An 8,885-nucleotide genomic window follows, 5' to 3' on the forward strand; every position below is an offset into this window, starting at 1 on the left:
CATGGCCACCACCCTACTGCACACCTATCCACCTACTTATGGTTCTTGTGAAACTGGAAGTAAGGGGTGGAGTTCACTGATGACTCCCAGGTTCATAGCTGCTAACACAATGCATTAGCTTAAAATGGGTGGAGAAAAAAAAAACAGTAATACTATCACAATTTATGCTGAAGGAGTGGTTTCTATACCCCAGGTTCTGCAAAGCACACTGTTCACATGCAGCAATTTTTAATCACTTTTGTTGAGATTCATTCTTATCGTATGCCTTCTGTTTCTAATTTTTCTTTATCTTTTTTCATAACAAGTAATATTGCATCTATAGCCAAAGGCTAGAGATGGGTTGTGTTTGGTAAAACACTACACTGGTTCCAGGCAGTATCTAGAGATGCTGTGAATAGTTTTAAGGATACTTCTCGGAAAATGAAACAAGACATGTGTTAGGGAGTGCGTATTAATTTCTAAAGACTGTTTTACAATGGTTACAAAACTAGAGATTATGACATTCTAAAGTAATTTTTAAAAAATATTTGAATATACCCCTAACACAGGGGTTAAAGAAGAACATTTCCCACAAGGTAGATCTCACTATAGAAAAACCTCTAAATGAACATCTGATTGAAAATGTGATTAGGTTTTTTTTTTCCTTAGAAATATTATGAGGTATGAGAAAAATTCTTTTTTTTTTTTTTGTTTTGAGATGGAGTCTCGCTCTGTGGCCCAGGCTGGAGTGCAGTGGCCGGATCTCAGCTCACTGCAAGCTCCGCCTCCCGGGTTCAAGCCATTCTCCTGCCTCAGCCTCCCGAGTATCTGGGACTACAGGCGCCCGCCACCTCGCCTGGCTAGTTTTTTGTATTTTTTAGTAGAGACGGGGTTTCACCGTGTTAGCCAGGACGGTCTCGATCTCCTGACCTCATGATCCACCCATTTCGGCCTCCCAAAGTGCTGGGATTACAGGCTTGAGCCACCGCGCCCAGCCCCGAGAAAAATTCTAAGAGCTCTTAGTTTAGACTATGTTCTCAAGAAACTACTAATTCATTGATCTCTTTCAGGGCTCATCAATTGTTCTGCCTTTTAATTTATTTGTATACTTCTATTATCCCTTTACAAAAAAAATGTAATCTCTTTTGAGGAAGTAGATTGTTTTGCTCATTATGATAGTTTTATTTTCAATGGTAAAAGTAATTAGCATACTTAAAACAGATTTAAAAGAAGTCAAGATATATAAGGAAAGCACTCATAATCTCCCTTCTCTTCAATCTTATATCCCATGTGAACAAATTGGTAAGCATTCATACCTTTCTTGATTTTCTTTTTTGTTTGTTTTGAGACAGAGTCTCACTTTTGTCACTCAGGCTGGAGCACAATGACACGATCTTGGCTCACTGCAATCTCTGCCTCCCAGGTTTAAGCGATTCTCCTGCCTCAGCCTCCTGAGTAGTTGGGATTACAGGTGCCCACCACCACCTCTGGCTAATTTTTGTATTTTTTTGTTTGTTTGTTTGTTTTTCTTCAGTAGAGATGGGGATTTGCCATGTTGGCCAGGTTGGTCTCAAACTCCTGACCTCGTGATACATCCACCTCGGCTTTCCAAAATGCTGGGATTATAGGTGTGAGCCACTGCATCTGGCCCTTTTTCTATTTTCATACCAACATGTATAGAATTTACTTACTTCTGTTTACTCCACATAATTCTGTAACTTAAAAACATTTTACCTAATATAGATATTTTCTTTTAAAACATTTTTCTAACTTGTTCTTTTTGTGAGTGCCTACTACTTAATAATGTGGTGCACTGTTCCACTGCTGATGGGTATTTTAATTGTTTCCAGTTTTTTGTAATATTGTTATCAAGATTGCAGTAAACAGCTTTGTCTATGTGGCTTCCATGCTGCTAAGTGTATTTCTACAGAATAGCTTCTCAAAAGTGGAATGGAAGAATTAATATATGTTGCCAGATCTTCTTCCAAAAAGATCGTAGCATTTCCTACAGTGTCAGTTTGTCTCCTTTGTCCCCACTAGGTAATATATATTATCAATCTCTTAAGTTTATGAAACTGGCAAAATAATAGAACCCAATTATTCTTTACTTTGTATTTTTATGATTATTGGAGATGTCTTTTCAAATGTCAGATGTCAGCTTCACGTTTTAAAGTTCTATTACCTAGCACGATTCTCTTTCATTTCAAGCCCTGCCACTATTCTGAGTCTTTTCAATCCACATATGAATAAGTTATCTAACTACATGGGTCATTTTATGTCTTGACCTTTTCATCTCTAATGATATTCATCTCCACCCCCATGAGCCATTCACTTCCATGGCCACAGTTGAACTTTGTCATCATCTAGAACTGTTTGAACTTCTGAACTTAAAGTCAGATACCTCATTTTGATGCCTTCTTTCTACACTTCTTCTCTTTCTCAGGTACTCCCACAATACTTGTTAATCCACCTAACTGAGGTTTCTAGTCCCATCCATCTATTCTCTGTAAGTAGATCATCCCATAAGCAAGAAAAAAAATCTTCCAACAATGTGGCAATGAAAGCTTTGGAAAACAGTGCTCTCCTCAATCTTCTTTGGGAATATGTAACATTCAGTGATTTTCAATCCGAGAGCCCCTGGGTGACGTTTGTGAATATGCGGGTTGTTTGGGAGTGTCGCAAAGAGTAGAGGTTACTACTTGCATTTAATACATTGTACAGACTTCCAAGGATGCAACATGTCTTGCAAAACCTGGGACAGCCCCTCACAAAAAACCATGATTCCACCCAAAATAGCAGCAATGGCCTTAGTTAAGAAAGACTGAACTCCCTTAATAATCTGATCAAAGAGAGGAATGCAGAGGTACATAAAATTTTCTTTATAATGTAAAAGGTTCTACTGATCCCTGAAGCCCATCCAGAGACAGCAGATTAAAAACTCCTGTCTAAACCATGTACTATTTAAAAACATGGTTGGCAGCATTTACCTGTTTTAACTTCTTCACATTAGTCTTTCCATCGTACAAGAAGCTGCAAAATAAACTGCTCCTCCTTTTCTGGTAGAAGGTCAAAACAGCCAACAAGTTCCTCAAGCCTCAGGGCATTAATCTCATCCATGAGGTCTCTGCCCTCATGATTTAATCACCTCCCAAAGACCCTCATCTTTTAATACTATCACCTGGGTGATTAGGTTTTAAAGCAGGAATTTTAGAGGAATATAAACATTCAAACCATAGCAGAAAGTAACTCATTTTATTAATGGACACCAAAGTCGATCACTCTCCCGATGATAGAAAAATCCTATAAAATGCAACCCTCCTACCCCCACTAGAATGTAAGCTCCACAGGGCAGGAGGTTTTGTTCATGGCAGTATCCACATATCTAGAAAAGTTCCTGAAATTGAAACTTGATAAATATTTGTTGAATAATTTGATAATATATATGATTAAGATGCTGCTTGAATCTATGTGTTGCAAAAGTAAGTTTTTATTTGACATTCTGAAGTCATTGAATTGTAGATATTAAACTAACTGCTAACCTGGCCGGGCACAGCAGCTCACTCCTGTAATTTCAGAACTTCGGGAGGCCAAGGCAGGTGGATCACTTCAAGTCAGGAGTTCGAGACAAGCCTGGCCAACATGGTGAAACCCCTGTCTCTACGAAAAATAAAAAAATTAGCTGGGCGCCTGTAATCCCAGCTACTTGGGAGGCTGAGGCAGGAGAATCACTTGAACCTGGGAGGTGGAGGTTGCAGTGAGCCGAGATTGCGCCACTGCACTCCAGCCTGCTCAACAACAGTGAAACTTCATTTCAAAATAAATAAATAAATAAGTAAGTAAACAAACTACTAAACAGCCCAATAAAACTTTGGTTTAGCTTGGCAGCATGCTAAAATTACTTTGACCAGAGTTTTAAAAGAACTAGGAAAGATAGTAAATTAAGGGCTTCAATAAATCTTAAAAATCTTATTTTAAAGGTTAATGTGGATTTTTTCTGATGCAAGAAAACCGTTTGATATACGGAACAGTGAGTCTTAACTCTTAAATCCACCATTTAAATTATACAAAAACACTTACAATAATATACACTTATTATTGAATACCACTGCAAAGCCCATAAAAGAATGCACACCTTGAAAGAAAATAACTGAATCAAAGAGTTTATTATGATGATGTATTGTGAAACAATCAGGCAGTATTGGTTATGAATCCCATACTGTACTGTCCATATTTCTTCTTTCAGTTAAAGGTAAATGTCTGATGAAGAATACATTTTTTAGCAAAATTTGCAACATTTAGCATTTTAAAATATCTGACCCATAATTCATCTTTTAAAAATCACATTTTCTCATACACTTATAGGATTTTCAGGCACGAATTTTCAAAGACACATTGTGCCACTGATGAGAAACTAATACTTTCCTGACTATTGTTGGCTCATTGGAAATGCTCTGTTAAGAACAATGGGTTTAGGAAGGGGCACAAAGTATGGGTCAACTGTCTCTGTTCTGTTTATAATCTTGCCACCATCCAAAGAAGAAAGTAATCTGGGCTGGGCATGGTGTGGCTCATGCCTGTAATCCCAGCACCTTGGGAGACCAAGGCTGGTGGATCACCTGAGGTCAGGTGTTCAACACCAGCGTGGTCAACATGGTGAAACCCAGTCTCTACTAAAAATACAAAAATTAGCCAGGTGTAATCCCAGCTATTCGGGAGGCTGAGGCAGGAGAATCTCTTGAATCTGGGAGGCAGAGGTTTCAGTGAGCTGAGATTGTGCCACTGCACAACAGAGTGAGATTCCATCTCAAAAAAATAAAAAAGGAAAAAAAGAAAAAAGGAAAGAAAGAAAGAAAGCAGTCTGCATCTAACATGCCAAATGTTAACATTTTTCAGATTTGGAGGGTTATGTTATCTTTGTACAAAGTCGTGGAATCATGAAGCACTTAAGAAACCAAACTAGAGCCAAACAAGCTGCATTCAAATTCCAGTTCTGTCACTTACTAGCCGTGTAACTTTAGGCTTCACTTTTCTCACCTGTAAAATGAGGCAAATTGGTGTATTAAAGTGGTTATTGTAAAAATTCGATGGCTTGATACATGTAAAGTGCCTAGAACAAAACCTGGCACACAGATATTGGTATGAATATTTGCTAATATTATTACTTAACTATAAGTTTAATATCTCTCATAACTTGAAAAATGAAAGGAAAGAAAATGCCATATAAAGTTAAACTTTCTCTACTGACTCTGATAATTGAAGGCAGAAGTTAAGTTTTCTGAGAGGAAATTTTGTGGTTATTGATCAGCACTCAAAACATATCTTGCCCTTATTGCTATAGGTTTTAAACAAGGTATAATGGGTTTTTAAAGAGTCAGTAAAATAATTTGTGTCCTGCATATGGAAAATGCACACGTCTACTAGGGGCTTAATATATTACAACTAAATTACATCGAAGTTTACTCAAAATATATACTTCATTTTAGAAGTCACAGGAATTTTGGTGGTTGCACAAAAGTTTCTTATTGGCTATCATGGGCATAAATTTGCACTCCATTCTGGTTTTGACTTTATACCACTTCACCTTTGGTAACAACAAATATTTATATCCTATCTCCCCCAACCCCACTTAGGTTTACAAAGAATTCCTGTGCGCTGTCTTATAGGATCCTCAGACCACATGATGTAGTAAGCAGATGAAGGAGTAGGGGAATTGGGATTAAGGAAGAGGCCCAGTGGTTCAACAGGGCCCCCAGTGCCAACCATGTTATGTATCAGGAAACAGCCTATGTGCAGATTTTTAGCAGGACATATCTTGTTGTGATCCCTAACCTACTTAATGCTTCATTTGAGGAAAACAAATGGTTAAGGAGGTTTTCCAAGGTTACATAGTAAAAGCTGGGCCTTAAACAACAGTTCTTGGACTCTGAAACCAGTGCTCTTTGGCCATGTCCCCCCAACAGATTTTATCTTGAATTATAGCTCCCATAATTCCCATGTGTGGTGAGAGGGACCCAGTGGGAGATAATTGAATCATGGAGGGTGATTCCCCCATACTGTTCCCGTGATAGTGAATAAGCCTCAAGAGATCTGATGGTTTTATAAGGGGAAACCCCTTTCACTTGGTTCTTATTCTCCCTTGTCTGCCTTCACGTAAGACACGCCTTTCCCCTTCCACCATGATTGTGAGGCCTCCCCAGTCACCTGAAACTGTGAGTTCATTAAACCTCTTTTTCTTTATAAATTACTCAGTCTCGAGTCTGTCTTTATCAGCAACGTGAGAACAAACTAATACAGTGAATTGGTACTGGGTAGGGGGGCACTGCTGTAAAAATACTCAGAAACATGGAAGTGACTTTGGAACTGGGTAACAGGCAGAGGTTGGAACAGTTTGGAGGGCTCAGAAGAAGACAGGAAAACGTGGGAAAGTTTGTAACTTCCTAGAGACTTTTTGAATTGCTTTGACCAAAATGCTGATAATGATATAGACAATGAAATCCAGGCCAAGGTGGTCTCAGATGGAGATGGGGAACTTGTTGGGAACTGAAGTAAAGGTGACTCTTGCTGTGTTTTAGCAGAGACTGGTGACATTTGCCCCTGCCCTAGAAATTTGTGGAACTTTGAACTTGAGGGAGATGATTTAAAGTATCTGGCGGAAGAAATTTCTAAGCAGCAGAGCATTCAAGAGGTGACTTAGGTGTTGTTTAAATCATTCAGTTTTAAAAGGGAAACAGCATAAAAGTTCAGAAAATTGGCAACCTGACAGTGAGATAGAAAAAGAAAAATCTATTTTCTAAGGAGAAATTCAAGCTGGCTGCAGAACTTAAGTAATGAGAAACCAAATGTTAATCGCCAAGACAATGGGGAAAATGTCTCCAGGACATGTCAGAGGTCTTCACAACAGCCCCTCCCATCATAGGCCCAGAGGCATAGGAGGAAAACATGGTTTCATGGGCCAGGCTGAGGGTCCCCCTGCTACGTGCAGCCTGGCAACTTGGTGTTCTGCACCCCAGTGCTCTAGCCATGGCTAAAATGGGTCAAGGTATAGCTCAGGCTGTGGCTTCAGAGGGTGCAAGCCCCAAGACTTGACAGCTTCCACATGATGTTGAGCCTGTGGATGAACAGAAGTCAAGAATTGAGGTTTGGGAATCTCTGCCTAGATTTCAGAGGATGTATGGAAATACCTGAATACTCAGGCAGAAGTTTGCTGCAGGGGTGGGGCCCTCATGGAGAACCTCTGCTAGGGCAGTGTGAAAGGGAAATTTGGGGTGGGAGCCCCCACAGAGTCCCCACTGGGGCACTGCCTAGTAGAGCTCTGAGAAGAGGACAACCATCCTCCAGACCCCAGAATGGTAGATTCACCAACCGCTTGCACTGTGCACCTGGAAAAGCCACAGACACTCAACATCAGCCTGTGAAAGCAGCCAGGAGGGAGGCTGCACCCTCCAAAGCCACAGGGGTGGAGTTACCCAAGACCATGGGGAGCCCACCTCTTGCATCAGCATCACTTGGATGTGAGACATGGAGTCAAAGGAGATCATTTTAGAGATTTAAGACTTTACTTCCCTGCTGGACTTTGGACTTGCATGGGGCCTATAGCCCCTTCGTTTTGGCTAATTTCTCCCATTTGGGATGGGTGTATTTATCCAATGCCTGTCCCGCATTTTATCTGAGAAGTAACTAACTTGCTTTTGATTTTACAGACTCACAGGTGGAAGGGACTTGCCTTGTCTCAGATGAGACTTTGAACTGTGGACTTTTGAGTTAATGCTGAAATGAGTTAAGAATTTGGGGGACTGTTGGGAAGGCATGATTTGTTTTGAAATGTGAGGACATGAGATCTGGGAGGGGGCAGGGGCAGAATGATATGGTTTGGCTTTGTCCCCACCCAAATCTCATTTTGAATTATAGCTCCCATAATTCCCACATGTTGTGGGAGGTACCCAGTGAGAGACAATTGAATCATGGGGGTAGTTTTCTCCATACTGTTCTTGTGGTAGTGAATAAGTCTCAAGAGATCTGATGGTTTTATGAGGGGAAACCTCTTTTACTTGGCATTCATTTGCTTTTGTCTGCTTCCATGTAAGACATGCCTTTCACCTTCTGCCATGATTGTGAGGCCTTCCCAGCCATGTGGAACTGTGAGAACATTAAACCTCTTTTTCTTCATAAATTACCCAGTCTCAGGTATGTCTTCATCAGCACCATGAGAATCTACTAATACAACAATATTTACTTCTCTGGTTACATATCATCCAAAAGATAATGGTGTTAAAGGAGTATGTCAACAATGGAACCAGAACCAAAATAGTTTTTCTGTTATATCTGGTTCAGGCTAAGATAGCTGGTAGCTCTTGTCTAATTTATTTCCACAAATATTTTTGGGTGGCTTTATTTCATTCCCCAGTAATTTCAGTTCAAAACAGCCATTAGTACATTCCGAGAGACTTTACATAGAATATACATGTGCAGGTATGTGTGTTTTTACAATCTAAGATATGTGCAAATATACCCATGTCTTTGTATATGTATGCATATCCTATAATGTAAATCTCATTATTTTCTCTACACCTCTCCTGTCATCTCCTTTATTCCCCTCCATACCCATCAGAAAATAGATGCGTAGTCATAGAATCATGACAGTCTAGTGAATGTCTAACAAGTTCTTAAATGAGCCAGAAGAAAGGTGCTCTACATACAATGGGGTGGCATGCTTTTTTAAAAAAACACTTAATCAGAAATAATAATAATTGTGAAACATAAAAAACAATATTTTAGCCCAAAAACTGGGATAGAGAAGATTAATGATTTCTAGGAATAACAGAATCAGTGCGGTGGATTCTAACCTAAATTTGCCATAACTCACTTGTATTACTTTGGGCATGTCATGGAACCACTCTGCAGTTTTA

Source organism: Rhinopithecus bieti, unplaced genomic scaffold (genome assembly GCF_001698545.2).
Source record: "Rhinopithecus bieti isolate Rb0 unplaced genomic scaffold, ASM169854v2 scaffold_62241, whole genome shotgun sequence".
Classification (NCBI taxonomy): Eukaryota; Metazoa; Chordata; class Mammalia; order Primates; family Cercopithecidae; genus Rhinopithecus; species Rhinopithecus bieti.